Source organism: Phyllostomus hastatus, unplaced genomic scaffold (assembly GCF_019186645.2).
Source record: "Phyllostomus hastatus isolate PE091 unplaced genomic scaffold, TTU_PhHast_1.1 phas_scaffold_39, whole genome shotgun sequence".
Classification (NCBI taxonomy): domain Eukaryota; kingdom Metazoa; phylum Chordata; class Mammalia; order Chiroptera; family Phyllostomidae; genus Phyllostomus; species Phyllostomus hastatus.
The window spans coordinates 23,711,650-23,738,221 of record NW_025334028.1 but is presented as its reverse complement, the minus strand read 5'-3'; positions in this window follow the sequence as shown (position 1 = coordinate 23,738,221).

Here is a 26,572-nt window from a genome sequence, read left to right as displayed (position 1 = left end):
CTCTACCGCCATCTTGCCCAAAAGTCAAAAATGGATTCTTGTAAGAGAAATGCAAATCTTTGTTGAAATTTGTTAAGAAACTTTTGGAACTGTTAAAGGAATTTTTATTTAGAGACTATCAATTCTCTATTGTTTCCCATTTTATGTAAAAATTAGTGAGTTTTTTTCTTAATAGATATCCATCTCTGTATGATGTTTACCAGCCAGGGTTGGGTTGATATTTGGTTTCCTAACGGGAAAGAAATAAAAGCAAGAAAGAAAAGTAAATTTTTCAAAACTAACTAGCATAGAAAATGAGTATACATTTCAGAAAGAGATTAGTGAAGGGTTAGTGAAAGTTGGAATGTATAGATCAGTCCAGGAGCTCACAATGTATAAAATCTTATCAGCAAAGTAAGCAGAATAGGAGAAGCTGTTCATGTGAATGTTACATGCTTATAATTCAGAAAGTACATGGTCATCTATAGAATATTTTCTTTATTATTCTCAAAGAAATTATCTATGTTGTGATCAATTCCTGCCTAATCATGCTTTCAGATATAGTGCCCTTACCTTCTTTGCCCACGTGCTTAATGATAAATGTCTCAATTGATGTTGCTTATATGTTTTTGTCTGTAACTGACAATTCAAGATTTTTTTGTTTTACTTGTTATCAGAGAAAATCTTTCACATTATGTCCCCTTTATCAAGACTGTTTTTTAAAATTCAACACATAACACCTTAATTGCTCTATGTAAGGATCTTGACTTAGGTTACCTCCCCCAAAACACCAACAAAATCAGAAAATTGAACAGTTTCCAACTTCTCTAACTGATCTCAATTTAGCATCAACTGATGCTGGGTGGAACATACCCATAAAGACAGGGGTAAGGGTGGGCAGAGTTGACTCCATGCCACAGGTAAAAGTATATATGATCATGGGGCTGAAGCTAAGAGAGAACCCAAAGCATTGTGAATCTGAAGTGGAAACTACTTAATGGCTGCAGTTATGGGTTTGCATTGGGAAACTCAGGAATTTCTTGTCCCTGAGGCACACAGTAGCACTCCAATAGAGATTTGTTCAGTCATTATGTGGCTGCTTCTAAGAATCCCATCTCCCATGTCTACCGCCTGCTTGTTCCTGGACTTGAATCTCGATTAAAATTATTTTTCTACTGCGTTTTCTGAGCTAAGCTATTGAAAAGAGTGTGAATGATGTGGTTCCTCCCAGACGCACATTTTCCTATGGGAGGAGGTGAGAGAGGGTGTTGGCACAGAGATCCATTTCTCCTTGCCTGCCAGCTGCTGTGGTAGGTGGCAATATCAATGTTCATGCCATCTTGATGGTGAAAACCTTCCAGTAGTCATACAAATGCTACATAAAATTCTTTCTTCTATATGGTCCCACCTACTCCCCTCCTGACAGCCTGATTTGCTTTGAACTGAATACAAGAATATTAAACACACCCATATTTAAATATAAATATTCATATGGAATCATCATTTAAGTCAAAAATAAATCTGAATGGCCAAATAATTTGGAATCATCTGTAGTAGATCCATTTCTCAAGCATAAATAACAGATATTTGGAGAGATGTGTATATACATGTGTCTATTTTTATGCACCTTCTTTTCTCTGATGCTGGCAAAAACTCTCAAAATATTGCTTTGGAGTTGTTCTTTTGATTTTATTGCCAGAGCGTTTATTCAAGAGAATAAATTTGGCCATTTTAAAGCTGTGAGAGTATGGAATGCATAAATTTTCCAGCTACAAAATACTTTTTTGTCTATTTATGAAACTCAAAACAGATGCATCTACAAAGTTTACCCATAGAAAGACAGATTATTGAGGGAAAAGAGTCAGGTCTGGCTTAGAGAAGATTTTGGTATTTTGTACCCTGCAAACATTTCCAGTGTGTAAAATCAGTACTAGGGACTTGGATCCAATAGTTGGGTTTGGGAGAGATTCCTATAAAGTAGCACAAGATGAGCATCTAACTACAGAGCATTTTGGCTCAGAGTCTACAATCTTAAGCATAGACATTTTATGTTTAAATTGAACTAGAGAGAAGTCAAAGGTTGCTTTCTCAAGATTTTCTGAAGAATGGCAGCATGGTTTAGACTGAAATTACACCAAACTTAAAACTTGAATTCTTCTGGCTGTTGATCAGATCAACAACATGGTAAATCTAAATTGTCTTCTAAAGTGGAAATTAGCCTTTTAAAAATGGTTTCTGGTGTCCTACTATGTAGGCCACAAAGTCTCTGTTTAGTGCAGTTACACAAATGAGACTTAGTGTTGGTCCATCGATTGAGGTATGAAGGTGGGTGAGGAACTTTTTTAGAGTAGGCATATGACTGCAATCAAATTCTTATCCATTTGCCTTCTGAGAAGTGGAAAGTCTAGCAAACACATGGAACATGGATGTTTTGGTTATAGCAATATCAGGAATTAAGTAACTGGTTGCTGTTAAAGTTAATAAAATACATCAGCTTCTTGATGAATTTCCCAAAAGCTCTGCTCTTATTTTCATTAAATAAATTGTCATATTGTGTACTTAGATCTCCAGTGGATTATAAATTTAAGAAATATCTGGTTTCATCCTTTTACTCAATAGATACTTGTTGAAAAATGACTTTGTGGTAGGCACTTATCAGTATTGAGTAAGAGGGGGGCTTTTCTCCCATTAACTTAATGGGATTGCAAAGACTACTTTTTTATTAAAATATCATTTTTCTATTGAAAATCTAATAAATTGAATAACATCTCTTAAAGAGTTTTAATATTTTAAATTTCATTTATAAGTTTAAGTATTCTTTTAAGTATTTCAGTTATAAACTAACAAAAACTTACAATGTACTTAAGAAGTTCTTTATTACAGCTCTAATAATGTAGACTTATAAACACAGTGCATCTTAAGTATGCTAAAAATAGTTTTATACTTTTCAACTTAAGCTCACAAATGAGAATTAGTATTAAATATTTTAATTGTAGTCACAACTCTAATATGACAAATTCTTTTAAACATTACAAATATATGAAGTAAAAATACATACAAAGATTATTACTTAGATTTATGCAAAAGTATTAATATTTCTATGGATTTTTAAATTTACTTCATAATTTCTAACCTTAATTTTCAATCTTCCCAGGGTTAAAGACATTTTTACCCACTAATTAAATGATCTTTCCCTCAAGCAATTTTTTATTCATCCCAAGCAAATTGGTGTTAACTTTTCAAGGGGCAAAAAAATTGGCTAGGAAATTAGACCTGCAGCAGCCCACACTCAGGGTGATTTTTCTCATGATCATGAGAAACAAAATTAAGCCCTTCAAATGGTTGATTGGATATGTATATAATGGGGTACAGAGTATGGGGTCCTTTGATAATAAGGGTAACACCCCACATCTTGCATGAACAGGGCAGGAGGGGTGCCCCTAGAGCAGAAGGTACAATGTTTAAGATACATTGCATAACAAAGGCAAATTAGTGGCCATGCCCTCCTGAAGGGAAGAAGGCTGCCCAGGGCGAACTTTGTAGTGACTGTGAGAATATGCAGCGACTCATGCCCTAGCCAAGGGGATAGATGTCCTCCCTGGATTCCTGGGGAACTCTTGACCTGACTAAAGATAGCAGTCAAAAGAGGGTAAGAGACACTGGGGAGCTGACAGAAATGGCGGACACTAACGTGCCATTGGAGAAGTCAGATATGAGGTCACATGTGAAGTTACAAGCTGAGCATTTAAATTAGGGTGTGCTGAAGTTCAGAAAGGGAGAGCCATGAGGTCAGAGGAGATCTGTGGAGAGGTCTGCAGAAGAGTCAGCCATGATATTTGTGTGCCTGAAGACTGCAGTAGAGTTGATAGAGCTACGGGGACCCCCCAGACCAAGCACAGACACATGAGAGATGCTTGGAGCTGAACTGTGACTGGGAATGCTGAGTTGCAGACTTCTGCTTCTCTGAAGGATGTACAGAGAAGTTACTCTCTTGGTATGGGGATTATCGGTACGGGGCTTTAGAGCTTGCTAGAAACTGTTTCCCTCTCTGGGTTTTTGGCATTTAGACACTCTGGGCTTCTGGCCCTGCTCCCTGCACATACAAGAGTGCTCATGGGGCCAGGAGATGTAGGACCCACTAGGGACTTAAACCGTGCATGCGTAGGAGTTCACTCCTGGTTGCAGGGTCCCACCCAGGGATGTGTGTCTCCCTGGGCTCCAGCCTCAGAGACACCATGACCCAGTGTAATAGGGCACATGGTTTCCTGAACTATTACATGGGGGCTGAGAACAGAGCACCCTAGGTCCTGAACGAGGAAGCTGCTGAGAGAGGATGGCGACTCTGAAACCCACAAGTGCTCATTCCTAATGGGATAGAGATCTATTTACATGACCAGCTGGTGGACAGATGAGAACATGGGGAACTTAGGGGCATGGTTTTGGCTTATAGTCTTTTGGGGAGCAAGGAAAGTTCTGGGTCTTGGGGAGAGGAGGGCTCTGAGCAGGAGTCCTCTCAGTTCCCAAAGTTTGGAACCCTGTTAATACAAACCTGTTTCCTTCAACACTAATCGTTGAGTCAAGTAGATTGAAGGCATCAATTGGCTGAGCTTCAGTTTGCATGGTTATATGGGGATGGGCATCAATAATACATACAAAGTTTTTGGTATGAACAACTGAGCAGAGAGTGGCACCACATACAGAACTAAGAGAGGTGGCAAGAAAAGTAGAGAAGAGAGAAAATATTGAGCTGCTTTTTAAATTTTCTAGGTTTGAGGAACCAGTGGACAATGAAATTAATTTGTTAGAAGGCTGAATAGAATTCTATGGGAAGAGGGCTGGACTGGAAATTTCTGTTTGAAAATCCCAGGAGTAAAGACATTCTTTAAATTTACAGAACTGAAGGAAAATGTGACAGGGGGAAAAAATAAGAAACCGGAAGACTGAGTACTGAATACTATAAAGTTTGGAGCTCAGGGAGAAGGGAATGTGCTAGAAAGAAAAACCAAGAAGTAACAACTACAGAAAAGAAACATTAACAATAGTGTGTGACAGCATGAAAGCCAAGAGAAGAGAATGCTTCAAGGTGGAAGAATTTTAAGAAGAAAATGGGGGAGGAAAAAATCATCATGGAGATAAAAGCCTCATTTAAACAGTTAGCATAAAGGCAAATGTAAATGGGGGAGTCAATCTGTAGGACTGATGAAATTGCACAAAATGAAAGAGCAAAATCCACAAAGAAACAGCTATAGTTTCAGAAAAAGAAATAGATGTGGATGACGAATAGTAGTTATAGAGGAGCCCTGGCTGGTGTAACTCCATGAATTGAGTGTAGGCTGCAAACCAAAGAGTGGCCAGTTCAGTTCCCAGTCAGGGTACATGCCTGGGTTGCAGGCCAGGTCCCCAGTAGGGGATGCACAAGAGCAACCACACATTGATGTTTCTCTCCTTCTTACTCCCTCCCTTCCCCTCTCTCTAAAAATAAATAAATAAAATCTTTTAACAAAAGAAGTTATAGAGGGAAAAAAAGCAAGTACATATGGAATAAGAGCAACAAAAATGTCCAAAGAAATGAATAATAAAAAACCTTCCGGGAATAAAGAACAGCTTGAATTTGCAGATTACTGAGGAAAATTGATACAGAGATGTCAACAGAGATGTATATCTTAGTCAGATTATTGAAATTATTGAGCTAAGGATAATGAAAAAACCCTGATTGGGTTGTTGTGAAGATTAATTAATTCATGTGAGGCATAAAGAGCTGTGCCTAAAATATAATAAGCACTTGATAAGTGCTGCCGCATCTCTTGTTTTTACTTCTTCTCCTCCTACGTTTATGCATTATTATTGTTACTGTGGTTATTATTCTCTTCTATTCCACCATTAGATGTTGGTATTAAAGACTGGGTCCTCTGTCTTCCCAGTGCATTCTCCTCCCTTAGGAAATCTATTCTATACCCACAATTTCATTTTTCCTCAGTTCATTGATCACTCCCACAGTTACATCTCTACTTGGATATCACAGAGCACCTCCAACTCATACATCCAAGACATATATCATGCTCTCCTTCCTTCAGCTATTCCTCTGCCTTCTGTCTAGAAAGCTCCATCCTTTTCTAGATAGAGTGGTACCATTTGTGTACATGCTCCTGTATAGATTCATGGGTCAGATGCTTAGGAGTGAGCCTTGACTTTCTAGTTCATTCAATGACTCCCACAGTATGCTCCTTATACAATGGCCAAAATGACTCTTAAAAATATAAGCCAGATTACGAAAGTCTCCTGCAAAAAAACTTTCAATACCTTTCAGTTTCGCACAGAGTAGTGGTCTACGGCTCTTATTATTTCTCTGGCTTCATTTCTAATGTTTGCCCCCTTGCTCTTCACAGGAGCTAGAGAGGTATCTTTTCTGTTCCTAAAGTATACCAAAAGGACTCTCACTTCAGGCCATTGACGGATTCCTACTGGGAAAGTTCTGTCCACAGCCAGCCATGTGTCCCATCCATTATGTCTATAATCAGATGTTACCTAGTGACGGATTGCTTTCTGTTCCTTTCATTCTTTATTTCCCTTCTAGACACCTCACCATTACTTGATGTATTTCATTGCATTATCTATTTGTTTTCTTTTCTCCTCTTTAAATTCATCCATACTTTTTTATTTTGATCACTTGTTCTTGCCATAGGGCCTTGCTTGGCACATGATTTTGACTCAAGTTGAAATGTATTTTCAATCTCTTTTTCTGTACTCACTCCCTGCCATTTTATCTAGTTATTTTTCAGCTATTTTTATTTTAGCTTGCATGTCACTTCATCCAAGATGCCTGGACTGATCCATAACTATTGCCAGTATATTTTACTTATGACTCTATACAAATATTTTTCCTTAAATTTATAGAACTCATTCACATCTGTTACTATACATTTAATTATAAAATTATTTAACCATCACTCCTTTGCTCAACACTATGGTAGCCTACAGGTGTAGCTCATAACTAGTAGATTCAAGAGTCTGAAATATTGACAAATGAATAAATGACCCCTTGTACCATTGCAACGGTGTCTCTTTTTTGCCAGCAGTTCACTTGGCAATAATTCACTCTCTTTGATTTCTCTTACTTCGGCCTCCCCTACACACTGTTCCCAAACCAACCTTCCTAAAACACACCACAAATCACATTCCATCAATGGTCTTCCAGGCATTTGAAAATAAAATAAAAACTTCCCAACTCCAGGCTCCCTTTCCTTTCACTTTCAGTCACACCTCTCAATTGATAGTTTAAGATCAAGTGTAAATTTTATTAGTAAATAATTTGTTTCCTTGTACTGGTGACTAATACCTGTCTAAAATAAACATCAGTGAGGTTGCAGGATATGATATGATTTGTCTAATTGTCAAAAAGACCAGCAGGATTAGATTTTTTTCCATTTTGTCATCTCTTGAACATCACCACTAATGAGGTATACAGCATTAAACAGTGTGTAGTGCAGAGAGAGACTGTTGAGTATCCTTGCTTTGATGGAATGCGGTATTTTTTTGAGAAACTTTCTTCTTTTCCAGAGTTTGCTTTTATTATAGCCCATAATTGAAGAGAAAATTTTTTCTTACTTTATAAATTAAACGTATTTTCCTTTGTCTGGGAGTTCATATTTTGTTTTCCTAGGTTTTAAGCCTAGTGGATCTGACTTTGGCATGATGTGACACCCTGCTCTCAGTCTGATCATTCTACTAACCGGAAAGCTGGTGGGCTGGAGTGAGACTGTGTCTCTGCTGCAGCGAGACCTGGTGGCTAAAAATTTGAAAACAGTTTTAACTATTTAAGGTATTACTTTTTAATTTAAAATAAAATAAACATCATTTAAAAATTTTAACATACTCTGAGTTTAGAGTGTGATTGTTGTACTCCATATTTTTATAAAACTTTACAATGTACAAAACACGGACATGCAAAGGTTATTTTTAGATATTTGGTAAAGCATGTAGGACTGGCTGTGTTTTCACGTTTTGTGGGTGTAGACCCTGAGCTCAGGAGGATTCCAGTACAAGGTGAATACAAATGTAGAAATGTAGGGTTTTTCCTAATATATGGACCTAATTTTCCATCTCATCTCCATTTGGTTTCCAAAGTGGTGAAGAAATTCTGCTCAAAAGCTCAGGCTGTTGATCTGGTTTGGGTTCTACTCAGAAGATATTGATCTACCCAGAGGATTCACAGAATTTATCACTCACTTATCACTTAACCTGAGCTGCCTCCAGCCTGCATGGCACATTTCTTCTTCTTTTTCTGCACCAGCGCAGTCTTGGGTTGAATAACATGGCTTGGTGAGTGAAGTCTGAGATGCAGTTCAGACCCAGCTCACTGTCTCCCCCAGTACCATTGTGTAGGACACTTCCAGCTCACCTGGAGGTCCCGGGATTCACACCTGTGTGGATTTGTCTGCACAACTCATGAGGAGCCTTTTTGTGTGAGGTCAGAGGAGCTTCTCAGAAAAGTTCCTCCTGAGGGAAAAAGGACCCAGGCCAGGGCTTGGTGACAAGAACTTGTTACCTGGATGGCAGTGGTGATGGATTTGATTTGCTGACTGTTAGTTGAATCTATCTTGGGCCAGCACCTGGGAAACTGTCTGATCCCTCAGCAGAAAAAGAGTGCTAACTAAAATTAAAAGAGTATTCCACTACAAACTTTATAAATTTGCAGTGGTGGTCAAAGCAACTTAAAGATGGGGCTCGTTTCATAGAATATGATATGAAGGGGGGAGAGCAATGAGTCCAGACGTGCTTTAAAACCCTGTGATAATGTATGTCTAAGTAAAGCTTGTGTGCAGCTTTAAGATAAGGTGACTATGCTTAACAAGCCTTTTTGGATGAGGATGGTGAGACATTAGGGAGAGGGAGCAGTGCTTCTCTGCTTAGCAAGTGCCCTGGTCAATTAGTTTGAGGAAGAGATGAAGTTGCCTTTGCTGGACACAGATAATGCTCTCTCAGTTCTAGGAATCTGATGTCAATTTCTGGGCTCATGTGGTCAATTCAAGCTTCTAATACAGGGATATTAATGCAAGGCACGTGTGTCCGTCTCTCCAGACATGCAACCGTGGGAAACATGGCTGATCCGTGAAACTGTTTCCAGAGCCCAAACATGGCCTGAATAGTTTTCCCAATGTAGTGCTCCAGGACTGACTAGAAACTAATTTGCAACCCCTGCTCTATAATATTATTGCAACAAAAATATGATAAGCTCCTGCCATCTGGGAACATACAGGTTTTTTTTTAATTGGAAATGAAGGTTAAGTCCCAGGTCATACTCCATTTATGTAAATGACCTGTTTAAAATAGCTACTGTCTATAATGGGGGATCCTTACAGAAAAAAGAGTCTTCCCTGAACCCAAAGCCCTCATTCTAATTTATCAAAGTTGAAAGGGTCTAGACAGAGTGTTTGAATCTTATCTCAGAGCACTCAAGATGCTAAACACTTCTTTTAGCCTGCAGTTGGTAAATAGACATGATCTGCAATAACATGTGTCAGCTCATCTTTGGTTTTCAAAAACAGGTTGAATAAAAGTGACTCAGTATAATAAAAATGTTGAATATAATAGAGATACAAATAAGTGACTTTTCTGCTCCAGCCTTCTTAGATTTTTCTTAGGAGTAGTTCCACCCCTGTTCTCAGTACACACGTGTGTGTCTCAGAACACAGCCAGGTAAGAGGATGTGAGTCCTGCTCACTGCAGGGCATGCAAGCCCCTCTCTCCCAGTAAATTATTTTAATATAGTGAGATTATTGTAACAGTCTCTTTAGAGTGTAGCATAGTTTCTATTGGTTTATTCAAAAAGGCTATACCAATCCCTAGTCAGGACAAATACTAGACACATCTATCAGTTATTGAAAAAGAAAGGGTAGACAATCCTGTTACTAGCAAATATAGATTACTTTTGGACTGATATATTAAAGTTTTGCCACTCTTAACTCAAAATCCCCTCATCTATGTGTTGAATATTTAATACTCCCCCTTTTGAGCATGTAGATATCTTTGTGAGCAGAGGGGTGCTGTACGCAGCAGTATAGAAGAGAGATGGGGCAGAATACAGAGTGTTGGAAACACGAGACTGAAATCAGATACCCCTGGCACTTACTAGTGGAGTTACACTATGCTATATAACTACAAAACTTTATTTGGCTATAGTTTCTCATTTGATAAAATGAGGTGAATAATAATAATTACTTTATAATATTGGGGTAGAAACAAAACACACATTTTCCATACGTCTTCGATAGGGCTTCCAGATGGAATGCTAAACTGGGAGCTTCAACCCCCAGTGTTGTTGGTACGACAGGACTTCGGTGAGCAACAGCTATAGACAGTGCCCAGGCCAGGGGTAGCAGAGGCGTGTTGGCTTTGTGCAGCCTTTGAAATGTTAGTGGCCTCAGCAGCAGGTGTATGCATAGGAATCTAAAAGCAGAGTGAAAGAGTAGAACATTGGTGGAATCTGTCTGATTGCTTAAAATGCTGTGTATATTAATTAGATACTTTCTGAGGTCTCCCCAGATTGAGAGCCTGGAAAAGGGAATGGAGATCTCAAAATCAACTCAGGGGCCAAACATAAGATAAAATACTGTTTATATTTACTGTTAAAAACTCTCCAGATGTAGCTTGAGGAACTATAGGTATGCAGAAATAGGTTTCCTCCATGTGGCCTCGTGGACACACTGTAATTTTGTAGCATATGGCAAAATCAGAATATTTACAACAGATATATGCAAAGCTACCCTGTGCTTCCAATGTGATTTAAAACAGTTAATCCATTGTTCCTCCCTGATGAAGGGGTAAGATTGAATAATTAGTGTGTAGGCTGTGATTTCCTCTGGCGCTGTCATTATGGAAGGCGGTCAGCAACACGACTCCCTCCTGGGTGATGTTTGAATTTAATTATGTTCAGGGACTATACGGAATGCATCAATTCATTAACCTTGTTTGCTTCAAGACACTAAATTGATGCACTTACTCAGATAAGGTGGTTTCATATATTTATCCTAGACCTCTTACTTGCGAGAGAAAAATGTCATCTTTAAGCAAATAATTAAAGCCAAAAGGCTATAACTAGGAAGCAAAGCTTTTGAAGAGAAGTACCAAGGATTCCATTAGCAGCATGTCCTGGGAGAAGCCAAGGGCCTGGCTGACACATTTTGAGAAGGGTGACTAACTATAGCCCTCGATCCTTATGGTTCACACTGCCAGCCCACACCCTCAGTGTGGCTCACCAGGCGTAGGTTTTCAAAAATGTAATTTCTACCCATGAGAGATGGATGATCAGCCTGATAGACTTCTACCATGGGGAACCAAGGTTTTGTTTTCCAGTAATTTCAATAGAAAAAAAAATTGCATCCACACAAGATACCATTATTCTGTACTACTTTATCTGTTGCTCTAGAAAAAAACTTTAAAATGCACAAAATCTCCAATTCCATGCTCTTATGACAACAGCCACTTTAGGAAAGATTTTCCAAGTCCTGTCTCCTTCTCACCCTTTTATTCAAAAGAACTCTTCTTATAATTGGCTTCCTAGGGCACCTACCAGAGATGTCCAACCTTTTGGCATCTCTGGGTCACACTGGAAGAAAAAGAGTTGTTTTGGGCCACACATTCAATACACAAACACTAACAAACACTTATGAGCAAAAATAAAACAGGTTTAAGTAAATTTATGATTTTGTGTTGGGCCTCATTCATAGCCATCCTGGGCCGCATGCAGCCCATGGGCCATGGGTTGGACACCCCTGATTCTAAACCTTAGTGTCAGCCAGCTGAGCTCCTGCCTACTCTAAATCTACTGATTCCAGACCTTGGGGTTTTCTGGAGAAGTTGGCTCAGATCATACGTTTCTGGATGGTTTAATTTCAAATTGTCTTTGTGCCAATACCGGGCTGATTTCAGGAGTCTACAAGGGGAGTAAGAAGCCTCCAACCTGTGAAATGTAAGCTTCATGGTTGAACAAATGCTAGGGATGGCAGGTGGCACCTGTCAAGATACACACCTCTCCAGTTCAGATTGTTCCCTGCCGGGCTTCTCCCTGAACTTCCTCTCCTGCTCATTCTTTCTCCATGTTAACATCCTCTCCAGTCCATTGCATCAGCTGTTGAGGCTCTACAAACAGCCAGTTCTGTACCAAGTAAAATCTGCTGTGAAATAAGGTGACAGAATCTTTCTCCACACCTGCCCATCAGCTATGGCTAAAATATTTGGGGCAACAAGTTGGGGTTCAATACATGTGTTTTCTTTTCCTAACCCCTCTTTAGCCCAGAGCAGATGGTCTATGCCTGTCATTTGTGCAGCCACTCTAACCACATCTTCATTTCTACACTCATGGTATTTTTTTTCCTGCTGAGAAGCTTCAGCATTCTTCCTCCCAAAGCATTCAAAATATCCACTACCAAACAGAACTTCCCGGCTGGTTGGAACCACTGTAGAAACAAAAATGATATCCTTACTATAGGAAAATCACACAAGCCACCTCACTCTAACTCTGAATTCTTATTTTCAGGTCCAAACATGGTGAAAGCAACCACAATACACAATAATAATAATAATGTCAGGCACATGCCAGGCACATCTCACACACATTTTTTCTGAACCTTCCAATAGTCCCACAGGCATTTACGAAGAGGAATGTGGGGCCCACAAAGACAACAGGTGGTCCAGAGTGTACAACTGGGCAGTGGCAGAGCTGCATCCACACCCAGGAACACCTAGGTGTAAAGCGGGTGCTGTTTCTTCTGAACTAGATTCTCTTGCTCCAAATTATGAAAACTGTTTTCTTAGGAAAAATTTGCACATTAATTTGCAAAAAAGAGACTATCATTTTTTTCCTGCCCATGTAAAGAACCACAGGGTTGGTATCTTTTTAATCCCTTGTCTGCTCTCAGTTAATAGTGTAAAAATTACCCTCCTTAACATGTAATTTTGACTTCTTTAGCCCTTACCCCTCACCCTGTCTTGATAGAGCACCCAGACAACTCTTCCCTTTGCATCTGTTCCTAATAAAGGAGGCTGACAGTGTAGTTTTTTTTTTCCTGCAAGAGAAAATAAAGGAAGACTTTCTGTTACTGATTTGTCTCAAAGCAATTAACAGCAAGACGTTTTGGTAGAACTGAGGCATAGACCTTGGGCTTGTGCATCGATTGACATTTCTTCTGATGTCCACTTTTCTTAGCAGGTTTCCAAAGCTGGGCTGTACCACTGTAGTGCATCATGAGCCTAAGTATCTGTACTATCATAGAAATATGCTCCAAGAATTTTCTCATTGCTGAAGAAAGAAATACTATATTTCCTCTAAGTCTCAATTTCTTCATTTATAAAGCAGTTTTCAAACTTTTAAACTATAGGTCTCTTTTATAAAATAAAATTTATTCAGAGAGTCCCAAATGTAAAACTGATAAAAATAAAACACTGATTGAAAACCAGGGATGGTATGTGCAACTAGAAGCTTCACCCAGGAGTCCCTTGGCCCACACCCTTAGTAGCCTTTGGGGCATGTGCATAAGAAGATCTCTAAGAAAGTGTGACAACCACTAGAAGAGATTTTCTTGAAGGTCATCTCCAGCTCTGGCATTCAAGGACCTGTGGACTCCCCTCCCTGCCATATATCCTTCTCATCAGCAGCATGGAAAGGGATTCTTGACCCCTCCTCCGGGGAGAAAGACTGTAGATCTTCATCCATCTCAGGCCACCTGTGAGATGCTCCTACTATTCTGGAAGGCTGATGATAGCTTCTCCCCGTATTCCATGCCACTGAACAGCATGAGCTCAGGGCATGGGCCTGTCCCACTGCCTCCATCTCTCTAGGCACTGCTATTACCAATTTGCTCTGTGAAACTTCCTCTGAACTGCTAGCTTCCTTCTTCTCACTGAGTATGGAGGCCAGGACATTGCACATTCTTAAACAGTTTTTAAGAAATACTTCAGCACAATCGAGTCTTGATGGTCTGGGGCAAGAAGGAAGTGTTAATACTTCCTTGCAGAGATGAAGACTCCAGCTCAAAGCTAGCAAAGATGATGACTTCAAGATAAGGTGTTGAGTTCAGACTACCACTGTCTCCTGGTGACCCTCCAACAGGGAGATCAGAGAACTAATGAAAAACACAGCTGAACCAACTTAATGCAACACAGCTGAGTCCTTAACTGCTGGTGCTTCGGTGTAGCACTGTTAGACGTGGGCTGAGTATCATCTGAGCAATTGTGTTCTGGAATCTGCATTTGTGTCTCAGCTTTGCCAAATTATAAGCTGTGTGAAATAGGGAAAATAACTCCTCTAAACATTAGTTTCCTTCTGGAGTTCATGGCATCTACCTTGAAAGGTCCCTGAGAATTAAATGACATGGTGTAATAAATTTCCCACCAAGTGCCTGGTGTGGAATTGGGGCTCAATAAATGGCAGCTATTTTACTTTGAGTGGAAAGGACACAGCTACAGACACTGGACAAACTGTGTGAATACATCCTGTGGCCAAAAGAGGATAACTTCACTGGTGTTCAGTAAAGAAAATATCATGATTAATTTTCCCTCTTTTCAGTCAAATATTCACTAACACTACAGACATTATGCCATTTTAGTACAAAAATCAGTGTGGTTCTGAAAACGGTGAAACAGCCAATGATGTAATTTTCCCCAAAGTGTATCATATTTAATTCTCTTCTCAGAAAATTAAAAAAAAATTAAAAGCAGCCTAAAAAGCGCAAAGAATCACATGCTTTTAACAGTGCAAGGTTATGGATTTTAATCTACTATTTTTTTTCTTTTAGATAAATTTTCAAGTAAAAATTATTAGAAGAATATCGGGGATATTTCTTGGTTTGGATACCATGTTGTGGCAACTTCTTTTCTTTTTAGAAGTTCTTTTAATTTTCTGTAACTTGTTTCCTTAGCAATTTTATCATAAAGAGGAGTCACTGGGGGTGGGAATGCTATTTGGGGATAACCTTTCAACAATATGATCCAAAATGCTCCACCAAAATGTGCCAAATAAAATATATTTGAAAGGTAAGAAGCAAAAGTGGCAGGTTTTATAATTTATATTCCATGCACTAAGAAGTTACTGACAAAATCCAGCAATGACAAATTATTCTTTTCACATGTTGATCATCACCCAGAATTTTATCTGTTATATTGCTTCCAGGATCCTAACAACTGAGTGATCACAGACAAACTACATAGAAAGGAAATTGTTAAGAAAAAAGAATTTACAAACATCTATTCAGACATCCCATTTCAGAAAAATAGATAGGCGGCTTTTATGTAAGCTGCAGGAATATTGTGTGTGTATATCTTCTGTAGCTAATTTGGACTGTATGTATATACAGAGCTATGTTTAAGCAAAACCGGTTACCATGGTGACACAATTCCCCTTCTAAATGCAGCACATGATATCTCATTCTGTCTGTATGTTAACTATTTAGTTGAAAACGGGGAGGATCTTCGAAGCCACAGACAGACCGGTCAAGAGTGTCTCTAGATTTCTTTATTTTCACTTTACCTCTATCCTGGCCAGTCTCTTCTCCCTTTAGACCAAATATTTTTTTTGTTTGTTTGTTTCTATGTGATTAAATAAATGGATATTATTTATTTTCTGAATCTGATTGTACATCTTCAAGAATAATTCAGAAAAGCCAGTTATTTCTTCTATTAGGAAAGGACAAAAGTTCAACATATTAAATGAGTAAATTCATTTTTAGAAAAATTTTTTGTTATTTCTCATTGGAAGTGTTATTTTCAAAACAAACTCCTAATATTAGAGCTTGTTGGGCTCTCTAATTTTAGTCTTCCCTTCCTATACCCAGTCACGAGTTTTTCATCTCAAAGTCATACTCTCTGGCTAAAATATGGGGAAGTTGTTTTACAGGAAAAAATTAGGCACAAATACATGTTGTAATGAACAGGAATGTATAAATTCTGGTATTTTAAAAAATATGTTTAGAAACTCAGCATCTGTTAAGACTCTTTCAATATTCATAAGAACAAATGATAACATGAGGTACTTTTCCTGTGACAATGTGGTTGGGTATTTGCTTACTTGTTGGATCGTTGGTAGGGGCATTTTCAGGGGAGACCCTGGAAGAGGAGTGAAGAGGCCTGGGAAGATCCTGACTATGCAGAGTCTTAGTTAATGTGGTCTAACAGCAGGAACACAATCTACAAGTTGAGTTTTCACCTGTTCACCTTTTATCACACTGTGGCAGGTGTTACATACATTAGGCTTCCAAAAAACAGGGACCAGATGAACTGAAGAATGAAATATTTTATGTCGTCAGTGGACAAACTAAAAAATTATGGCCAAAAAGCCCAAGGAAGAGCAGTTGCCTTGTCATTTCTTTTGTGATAAATTTAGTCTTCACTGATTGAAGTGAGTGTATGTTTTTGGCAATACACTCTACTTAGTGCTGTTTTTTCTTTTAAACACTCCATCTGGCCCCTAAGCACTACAGTCTCGGTAGAAATAAAAATATACAATTTTTAGCTAGTTATAAAGTGCTAATCTTTGTAACTTTAATGTTTAAAACCATGGGAGTTAATTTATGTAAAAGGAATAATTTGTTCATTATATAATAGCTGGGAGTCTTTGGATACCATAGATAATCACAGAATTTCTTGTTTCAAAGGATCTCTAGCTGCTATTTAAATTCACTGTCACAGAAAGTACAGATCGTAGCACGGTGTGTCAGTGAAGCGAGCTAACCTATAGTGTCAGATGTGGAAAGTATACCATGTGATCTTTTCTCTTTGTATAGGTGGTCATTTAAACTTATGATATAACTAGTTCATTTGTTGCACAGCTAAATGAACATTTCTAAGAAATAACATAGAATTTGTACTGAAAGCTGCAAAAGCCATGCCAACTTGTCTGCTGCGTCCCATACACTTTGTCAAACTGACCACAGGTGAAGAAGAAAAGACTATTGGTACAGGAACCTACTAATAGGTATTACAGGAGATCTTTGCATTTTTATGCCAAATAAAATTTGCCCAGTACTTTTGTCTATGTTAGGCATCTTAGAGAAGAGCATGCTATTTTAATTTTCGCAATTAATCTGCCTCTCACTGTTACTTGTCTTGTTTGCTTCTATTGTATTATGTTGTATTGTATTCTATAAAATATTTCCTTGTGTGTCTTTTTTTCATAGGGTTTAAACTCTTTGGATCAGGATACTTGATTCTCTGTCTACTGCTTTTTATTTATCATGTGAACAATGCCTGGAATATTTTAAAGAAATAGTTGAATGCATCTATGGAACTTAATATACCATAAGATAGGGTAGTCAACCCCCCCCCCCCAAGTTTCAAAGGCAACATTCATTTGTCCATTACCCACACATTTTTCTCACATTGTAAATGTATCACTTGAATCTCAATCATGTGGCAGGTACTGTGTTAGGTACCAAGAAAATGATAATAAATAAGATACAATCTTGTGCTGGTACTCTCACGAGAAGATATTGATGGGAAATGGAACAGAACAAATATCTTATTGCACTAAGGAAAATTAGTTCATAAGAATCTTGTTGAAAATCTAAGGAAGATAAACACAAAATAAATCTGTGATGAACAAAAAGTAAAAGAACAAACCAATTATTTCTAATTTAAGATTATAAAATTTCATTTTTGTCTTTGTTTTGTATTTGGTTTCTGTTGGTTTAGTGTCTTTATTGTTTCATATTAGTGAATATCATAAATTTAATTTTAGATATGATCTCAAAAATGTCGAAACCTACTTTTCTAGAGAATTTTATCAGTTAAGAATAGAATGAACTGTGGTAGGAAAAAAACAGAGCCTTGCACATTGGCTCAAAACCACTAGGAGCTGACCTCCTGCTCTGACATAGAATGAGGGTGATGTTCTTGATCAGCTAGCAGTTTTCCACATGGTCTCTCAGAGAGGCAGCTTCCTTCTTGTGACTCTACCATTCTCTAGGCCAGTAGTTCAGGCCAGTGGTCCTCCACTGTGCGGTTTCAGGATCACAAGCATCAGCATCACCTAAGACCTTATTAGAAATGCAAATTGTTGAACCCCACCCTAATCCTACTAAATTAGAGGCTCTAGGGCTGTGGTCTAGCAACTAGCAATTTTAAATGCCCACCAGGTGATTCTGATGCAGGGTCAAATTTGAGAACCACTGCTCTAAGCCTGCATCCTTGCATTGTTTGAATTCAGTGGGTGGATGGCAAGATGGAACACCTGTTTCTTAACTCTTGACCCAGGAATGTCACAGATTACGTCCTCCACATTTTATTGTCTAGAAATTGGTCTAGCTAACAGAGTCTAGAGTCTCTTCCATAGAGGTCTTAAATGCAAATTCACATACTATTGCTGTTACTGCAGGTAGTTAACTACTTATTAAGAAAGAAAGCAAAGGGAATTAGGCATTGAGCTTAATGACCTGGGGAGTATAAGCCTGCTTGTTTAGTCAGAAAGATATAGCATTTACAGACTCATTCACACACTTCAAGGGACTGCCACCAAGGAGACTTAATCCTAGGAGCACAGGAAATCTCCCCAGGAGCATGGTCCATCCTCTGCTACCAGATTGTTGGGAGGCACAGAGGAGGTGCTTGACCATAGAGGCCTGTCAGTCTAACCTGGGACAGAGATCACTGGCAAGGGAGTGGACCAATCAGAAGTCTGCAAAAGATTGGGGATTTGATTGGTTATTTTATGGTTATTGTTATTTTATTACAGTGGTCCCAAATTTTCCCTCTTTTCCCTCCTAAGCCCACACCCTGCTCCCACAGTCAATCACCATACTGTTGTCCATGTCAATGGGTCATTCATACATGTTCTTGACTAGTCCATTCCCCTTCTTTCCACAATCATCTTTCTAGTCCCTCCCTCTGGCCACTGTCAGTCATTCCATGTTTACAGGTCTCTGGTTCTATTTTGCTCATTAGTTTATTCTGTTCCTTAGATTCCTCTTATCAGTGAGATCATATGGTATTTGTCTTTTATTGACTGGCTTTTACTTAGCATAATATTCTCCAGTTCCATCCATGCTGTCACAAAATATAAAAGTTCCTTCTTTATTTCTTCTGTGTAATATTCTGTTGTGTAAATGTAAAACAGTTTTTTTTCCACTAATGTACTGATGGGAACTTAGGCTGTTTCTAAATCTTGACTATTATAAATTGTGCTGCTATGAACATTGGGGTGCATAAGTTCTTTTGAATTGGTGTTTCAGGATTCTTAGGGTGTAATCTCAGCAGTGGAATTGCTGGGTCATAAGGCAGTTCCATTTTTAGTTCTCGGAGGAAACTCCATACTGTTTTCCACTGTGGCTGCACCAGTGTGCATCCCCCCCACAGTGCACTAGGGTTCACTTTTCTCCACATTCTCACCCAGCACTTTTTATTTGTCTAATTATTAATGATAGCCATTTTGGCAGGTGTAAGGTGATATATCTCATTGTGGTTTTAATTTGCATCTCTCTGATGGCCATTGATGCTGAGCATTCTTTCATATGTCTATGAGCCCTTTGTATGTCATCCTTGGAAAAGTGTCTGTTTAGGTCCTTTGCCCATTTTTTAATTTGTCTTCCTGGTGCTGAGTCAGTACAATGGACAAGGTTTTGGTCTCCAAAGTATATAAAGAACTTATACGACTCAACACCTTCTCATGGATTCTGACTGTCATTCCTTCAAAGTGGCTATCACCAACTGGTCTGAAGTACTTAAAAAGTGATTTAAAAACTTAACTACTATCTAAAGTTCTTAAAACTAAACCCTGTACTTCCAAATCAAACTTTATTCAGATAGATCTGATGTCATAAGGAACTAAGGTGCTTGCCAGAGTTCAGTGTGCACGTTAACTTCCAACTACTTAAAGGCACCTGGAGGGAGGTGCTCCATGCACACTGCTCGAATGAATGAGTGAGCAAATGAGTCACAAATAATCTCCAGCACCACATAAGAGGTATATGACATACTAGAATCAGTTTATAACGTATTCCCTAGAAACCCAAGTTTGGATATAACCTGGAGGGAGTGACCAGACCCACATTCTAACAGATGAAAGGCACTGTCTAAAGGGTGAGAATCTCCTATGAAAGAAGGCAATGTGATAGTGCTCTGCCCTGCCCATCAGACATAAGAAAAAATAAAATAAGAGACAAGTGCTGGACAAGATTAGCAGCAGGCTGGCACTTACCAGAGGAACTATAGAATATAATAAAAAAGAGACATAGAAAGAGATAATAAACTCAAAATACAGAAGGCTTACCTGAAGATCAGAATAGCAATCAGAACAGCATGTGAGCAGCTAAAAAAACCCAGATCACCAGAAGTTTCTATTTAGAACTGAATGTACTATTAGGGGAGCAATTGTCAGCTTGTGGGAGTTAAGAAAGAGCACCAGCAGCAGAGTAAGAGACTCAAGGTGGAGAGTTGGACTCCAAGATATGTCCTTAACTTGGAGACAAATACTTTTCCATCAGCTCACAACTCCCCACCCTGAAAAACACACACGTGCACACACAGGTGCACATGGTATGAGTCATCCAGAAGGGAGTGGAGGTACAAGTTCACACCCATAGAGGAAAGTTATAGATAATATTCACATCTGACTGGTGAAAGGGAAGTAATAATTATGTCCTCAGGTCACCAGATAGGGTTGGAGAAAGAGTACTTGAATCAGGGAGGCTGAATTTATTAATTGCTTGTTGAGATTTGGCCCAGTTAGAAAGGTCCCCACATTTTACACAGAGATTGTACCTTATGAATTCTGAGGGAAATAAACAGGCCTGAATCTCTAGCCTGCTGATACTAGAGAGAAGAAAAAAATATGTAGGATTTCCATGGTTCTCAGGCCAAACCTAAAGCAATAGTTAGAAGCACTAAAGACATTTTAATTGAAAGAAACGGATGGGACATAATGCCTTCCTCGGAGTTTGGGAAGAAACTAGTTTAGACTTGGAAAATAATACACTCTAGGCATTAACTGGCTCGTAGTTATTTCCATGTTAGGTTTGGGAATTGCCCAAAGAACCAGCCAATGACCTTCTCTGGACCAAAGTGGACATGCACTGTTTTACATTCTTTTTTTTTTAAAGAATTTATTTATTTATTTTTAGAGAGAGGGAAAGGGAGGGTGAAAGAGAGAGAGAGAGAAACATCAATGTGTAGTTGCCTTTCACGTTGTCCCCACTGGGGACCTGGCCTGCAACCCAGGCATATGCCCTGACTGGGAATTGAACCAGCGACCCTTTGGTTTGCTACCCACTCTCAATTCACTGAGCTATACCAGCCAGGGCTGTTTTACATTCTAATGGTATAAAAAGGAGACAAAACAAACTACATTTCTATTAATACATTTATGTATAAATATAAATGAGATGTCTAGGTAAACTTGCTAACTGTACTAGTCAAATATTCAGGCAGTAGAACTAAAGAGGCAGTTAAGGGTTATTAAGGTGTTTTATAAAAATAGTCTACCTACCCTTAAAAACACTATTTTGTTCACTTTGGAGTCAAATTCCCTGGCTTAGAAAATGTTACCATTTTGACTCTCATTCAATAGTGATTGGAAAAAACTGCTTAATGAGAGAGTACTTTCCCCTGGACCTATATTCCTTTCTCCTCACCTCCCACCCCTCACCCCTCACCCACTGCTCTCCTTTTCTTCCCTCTACTTCCATTTTCCTTTCATCTCTTCCCTTTTTTCTCTTTTCTCCCATTCTCCCAATCATTTTTATCCCTTCCTAACTGGGATCAGAGCAAAAAGAATGTTTGTCTTGCTGCCGTTGAGTCCTATAGTTCTTTATATATTTTGGAGATTAAACCCTTGTCTGATGTATCATTGGCAAATATGTTCTCCCAAACAGTTGGTTCTTTTTTGATTTTGGTGATGCTTCCGTTGGCTGTGGAGGGAGTTTTCAATTTGATGTATCCCATTTGTTTATTTTTCCTTTACTTCCCTTGTCCTAGGAGACATATAGTAAAAATATTGCTATGTGGGATATATGAAAATTTGCTGCCTATATTTTCTGCTAGGGCTTTATGGTATTATGATTTATGTTTAAGTCATTTATCTATTTAGAGTTATTCTGGTGTATGGTATAAGTTGGTGGTCTAGTTTCATATATTTGCATGTACCAATCCAGTTCTCCCAACACCATTTATTGAAGAGACTGTTTTTACTCCATTGCATTCTTGTGCTCCCTTTGTCAAATATGAATTGACCATAGAGACATGGATTTCTTCACTTCTGGGCTCTCTATTCTGTTCCATTCATCTATGTGTCTGTTCTTATACCATTACCTGGCTAGTTTGATTACAATGATCTTATAATATAGTTTTATATGAGGTATTGTTATCCCTCCAACTTTATTCTTTTTCTTAAAATTGCTATGGCTATTCAGGATATTTTTTGGTTCCATATACATTTTTGGGAGTATTTGTTCTAAATCAATGAAATATGCCACTGGTATTTCAATAGGAATTAGCATTGAATCTATAGATTGCTTTGGGTAGTATGGACATTTTAATGATGTTAATTTTTCCAATCCATTATATTGTACATGCCTCCATTTATTTGTACCTTCCTCAATTTGTTTCTTCAGTGTTCTGTAGTTTTCTGATTACAGGTATTTTACTACCATGTTTAAATTTATTCCTAGCTACTTTATGCTTCTTTTGCTATAGTAAATGTGATATTTTTCCTTTCTGATAGTTCATTGTTGGTGTATAAAAATGCCATTGATTTCTGAATATTGACTTTTTATCCTGCTACTTTACCAAATTCACTTATTAGGTTGAATAGTTTTTTGGCGGAGCTTATAGGGCTTTCTCTGTCCACTATCATGTTGTCTGTAAATAATGACAATTTTATTTCCTCCTTTCCAACTTGGGTGCCATTTTACTTCTTCTTGTCTGATCGCTGTGGCTAGAATATCCAGTGCTACGTTGAATATAAGAAATTGCTCTAATCTTGATTATTTCCTTCATTCTACTTGCTCTGGACTTTGTTTTTGTTCCTCTAGTTCTTTTACATGTAATGTTGAGCTGTTAATTTAAAATTGCGTTGTCTTTTTTGCATAGTCTTGTATTGCTATGAACTTCCCTCTCAAAACTGCCTTTGCTGTGTCCCATAGGGTTTGGGTTTCTATGTGCTTATTCTCATTTTTTTCCTGACATTTAAAAATTTTTTCCTTGATTTCATTGTTAACTAATTAATTATTTTAGGATATGTTATTCAGTCTCTATATGTTTGAATGTTTTTTGAGTTTTTTACCTTGAGGTTAGTCTTCTTTCTAACCATTGTGATAAGAGAAGATACTTGATATGATTACAATTTTCTTGATTTTGTTGAGGCTTTTTGTCCAAACATGGAGCCTGTTTGAAAATGATCCATGTGCGTTGGAAAAGAATGTATATTTTGCTTCTTTGGGGTGAAAGGTTCTGTATATATCAATTAAGTCCATTTGACCTAGGCTGTCATTCAGTACCACAATATCCTTGTTGATTTTTTATTTGGACAACCTATCCATTGTTGAAAATGGGATGTTAAAATCCCCTACAATGACTTTATTGTTATTGATCTCCTCAAATTCTTCCAAGATTTCTCTATATATGTAGGTGCTCTTATGTTGGATGTATACATATTTACAAGGGTTATATCCTCTTGTTGGACTATTCCCTTAAGTAATACATAGTGACCTTTGTTTCTTGTTATGGCCTTTGGTTTTAAGTCTATTTTTTCTTTCCTTTTTTAAAGTATATTTTACTGATTATGCTATTACAGTTGTCCCATTTTTTTCTCCTCTTTATTCACCTCCATCCTGCAACCTCCTGCCCAACAGCATTCCCTTCCCCCTTTAGTTGATATTCATGGGTTGTACATATAAGTTCTTTGGCTTCTCCATTTCCTATACTATTCTTAACATCCCCCTTGTCTATTTCATACCTACTTTTATGCTTCTTTTTTCCTGTACCATTTCCCCCATTCTCCCTCTTGCCCCCCATCCCTGCTGATAACCCTCCATGTGATCTCCATTTTGTGATTCTGTTCCTGTTCTAGTTGTTTACTTAGTTTTGTTGTTGTTGTTATTTTAGGTTCAGTTGTTGATAGTTGTGGGTTTGTTGTCATTTTACTGTTCATAGTTTTAATCTTCTTTTTCTCAGACAAGTCCCTTTAACATTTCATATAATAAGGGCTTGGTGATGATGAACTTTAACTTGACCTTATCTAGGAAGCACTTTATCTGCCCTTCCATTCTAAATGATAGCTTTGCTGGATAGAGTAATCTTGAACATAGATCCTTGCCTTTCATGACTTTGAATACTTCTTTCTAGCCCCTTCTTGCCTGCAAGATTTCTCTGAGGAATCAGCTTGTAGTCTTATGGGAACTCCTCTGTAGGTAACTGTCTCCTTTTCTCTTGCTGCTTTTAAGATTCTCAGCCCTGGCTGGTGTAGCTCAGTGGATTGAGCGCGGGCTGCGAACCAAATTGTCGCAGGTTCGATTCCCAGCCAGGGCACATGCCTGGGTTGCAGGCTATAACCCCTAGCAACCCCACATTGATGTTTCTCTCTCTCTCTGTCTCCCTCCCTTCCCTCTCTAAAAATAAATAAATAAAATCTTAAAAAAAAAAAGATTCTCTCCTATTTAATCTTGGCTAATGTAATTATGATGTGCCTTGGTGTGTGCTTCCTTGGGTCCAACTTCTTTGGGACTCTCTGAGTTTCCTGGACTTCCTGGAAGTCTGTTTCTTTTGCCAGATTAGAGAAGTTTTCCTCCATTATTTTTTCAAATGAGTTTCCAATTCCTTGCTCTTCCTCTTCTCCTTCTGGCACCCCTATGATTCAGATGTTGGAACATTTAAAGTTGTCCTGGAGGATCCTGAGCCTCTCATTTTTTGAATTTTTGTTTCTGCATTTGGTTCTGATTGAATGTTTATTTCTTCCTTCTGCTCCAAATTGTTAATTTGAGTCCTGGTTTCCTTCCCATCACTGTTGGCTCCTTGTATATTTTTCTTTATTTCACTTTTCATAGACTTCACTTTTTCTTCTATTTTGCGACCATACTCAGCCACTAGTGTGAGCATCCTGATTACCAGTGTTTTGAATTCTGCATCTGATAGATTGGCTATTTCCTTATAACTTAGTTGTTTTTTTCAATTTCTGATCAGTTCTTTCATTTGGGGTTTCTTTGTCTCAGCACACCTGTTACATTTTAATGAGTGGAGTCTTAGGTATTCACCAGGTCAGGAACACCCATGTGGCTTCATTGTGGTGCTGTATGTGGGGAAGGTGTCCAAGAGGAAACAATGTTACTTGCTTGGCTCTTAGCTGGCTTTCAGTCACTTTCTTCATTACCCAAAAGCAAATTGGGCCCTTCTCGTGCTGATTCCCAGGTGGGTTGGTTTGTGTATTTTCTAGGAATTCGTGGGTCACTCCAATGGACTCTTCTATGAGGCTGGGGGATTCTCCTGCTGCCACAACCCATACAGGTTTTTGCAGCCAGAGGTTTTGAGGCTTGCTTTTCCTATGCTTGAACCCTAGGTCGTGCGGTGTGCCTCACTCCCAAGTTGTTTCTACTGGCTTATCAGTATGCAAATGTTGGGCAGCCTGGTCTGCTAGCCACCACATCTCTTGGTCTTCAAGTCGCTGCCTTGCTGTGCATCCTCTACACTTGGCTGCCTGTCTCTGCTCCTCCTACCAGTCTGGATGAATGTTTCTTCTTTAACTCCTTTCTTGGTTGTCGGACTTCCATACAGGTTGATTTTCTGGCAGTTTCTGGTTTGTTTGTTTTTTTTTAAATTTGTTGTTGTCCTTCTTTTGGTTGTGTGAAGAGGCAAAGTGTATATACCTATGCCTCTATATTGCTAAGTCTATTTTTTTCTGATGTAAGTATTGCTACTCCAGGTTTCTTTTTCATGTCTATTTGTCTGGAATATTTTTTCCAACCCTTCACTTTCAGTCTGTGTAAACATTTTGTTCTGATGTGGGTCTCATATAGCATATATATGGTCATGTTTTCTTATTCATTCAGCTCTCTTTTGTTTTTTGATTGGAGCATTTTGTCCATGTACATTTAAAGTTACAATTGATACATACTTATTCATTGCCACTTTTACCTTTTGTTTTTGTGTTCCTCTTGCTCTCTCTCTTTTTCTTGATCTTCTTAAAGCAGTATCTTTTGTACCTCTTGCAGTGGTGGTTTGGTGGAGATGTACTCTTTTATCCTTTTTTTTTTTTTTTTTTGGTCTGAGAAACTCCCTTTTTGCTTTCCATTTTAAATGAGAGCCTTGTGGGATCTTGGTTGCAGGGCCTTTGTTTTTCATTACTTGGAATATTTCATGTCATTGCTTTCTGGCTTGTAATGTTTTCTGTTGAGAAATTAGCTGGTATCTTTATTAGAGCTCCCTTGTATATTACTAGCTGTTTCTCTCAGTGCTCTTAAGAGTCTCTTTGTCTTTATATTTTGCCATTTTAATTATGATGTCTTGGAGTGGGCCTCCTTGGGTTCATCTTGATTGGAGACCTCTGTGTTTCCTGAACTTGCATGACTTTTTCCTTCACCAAGTTAGGGAAATTTTCTGCATTATTTTTTTAAAACAGGTT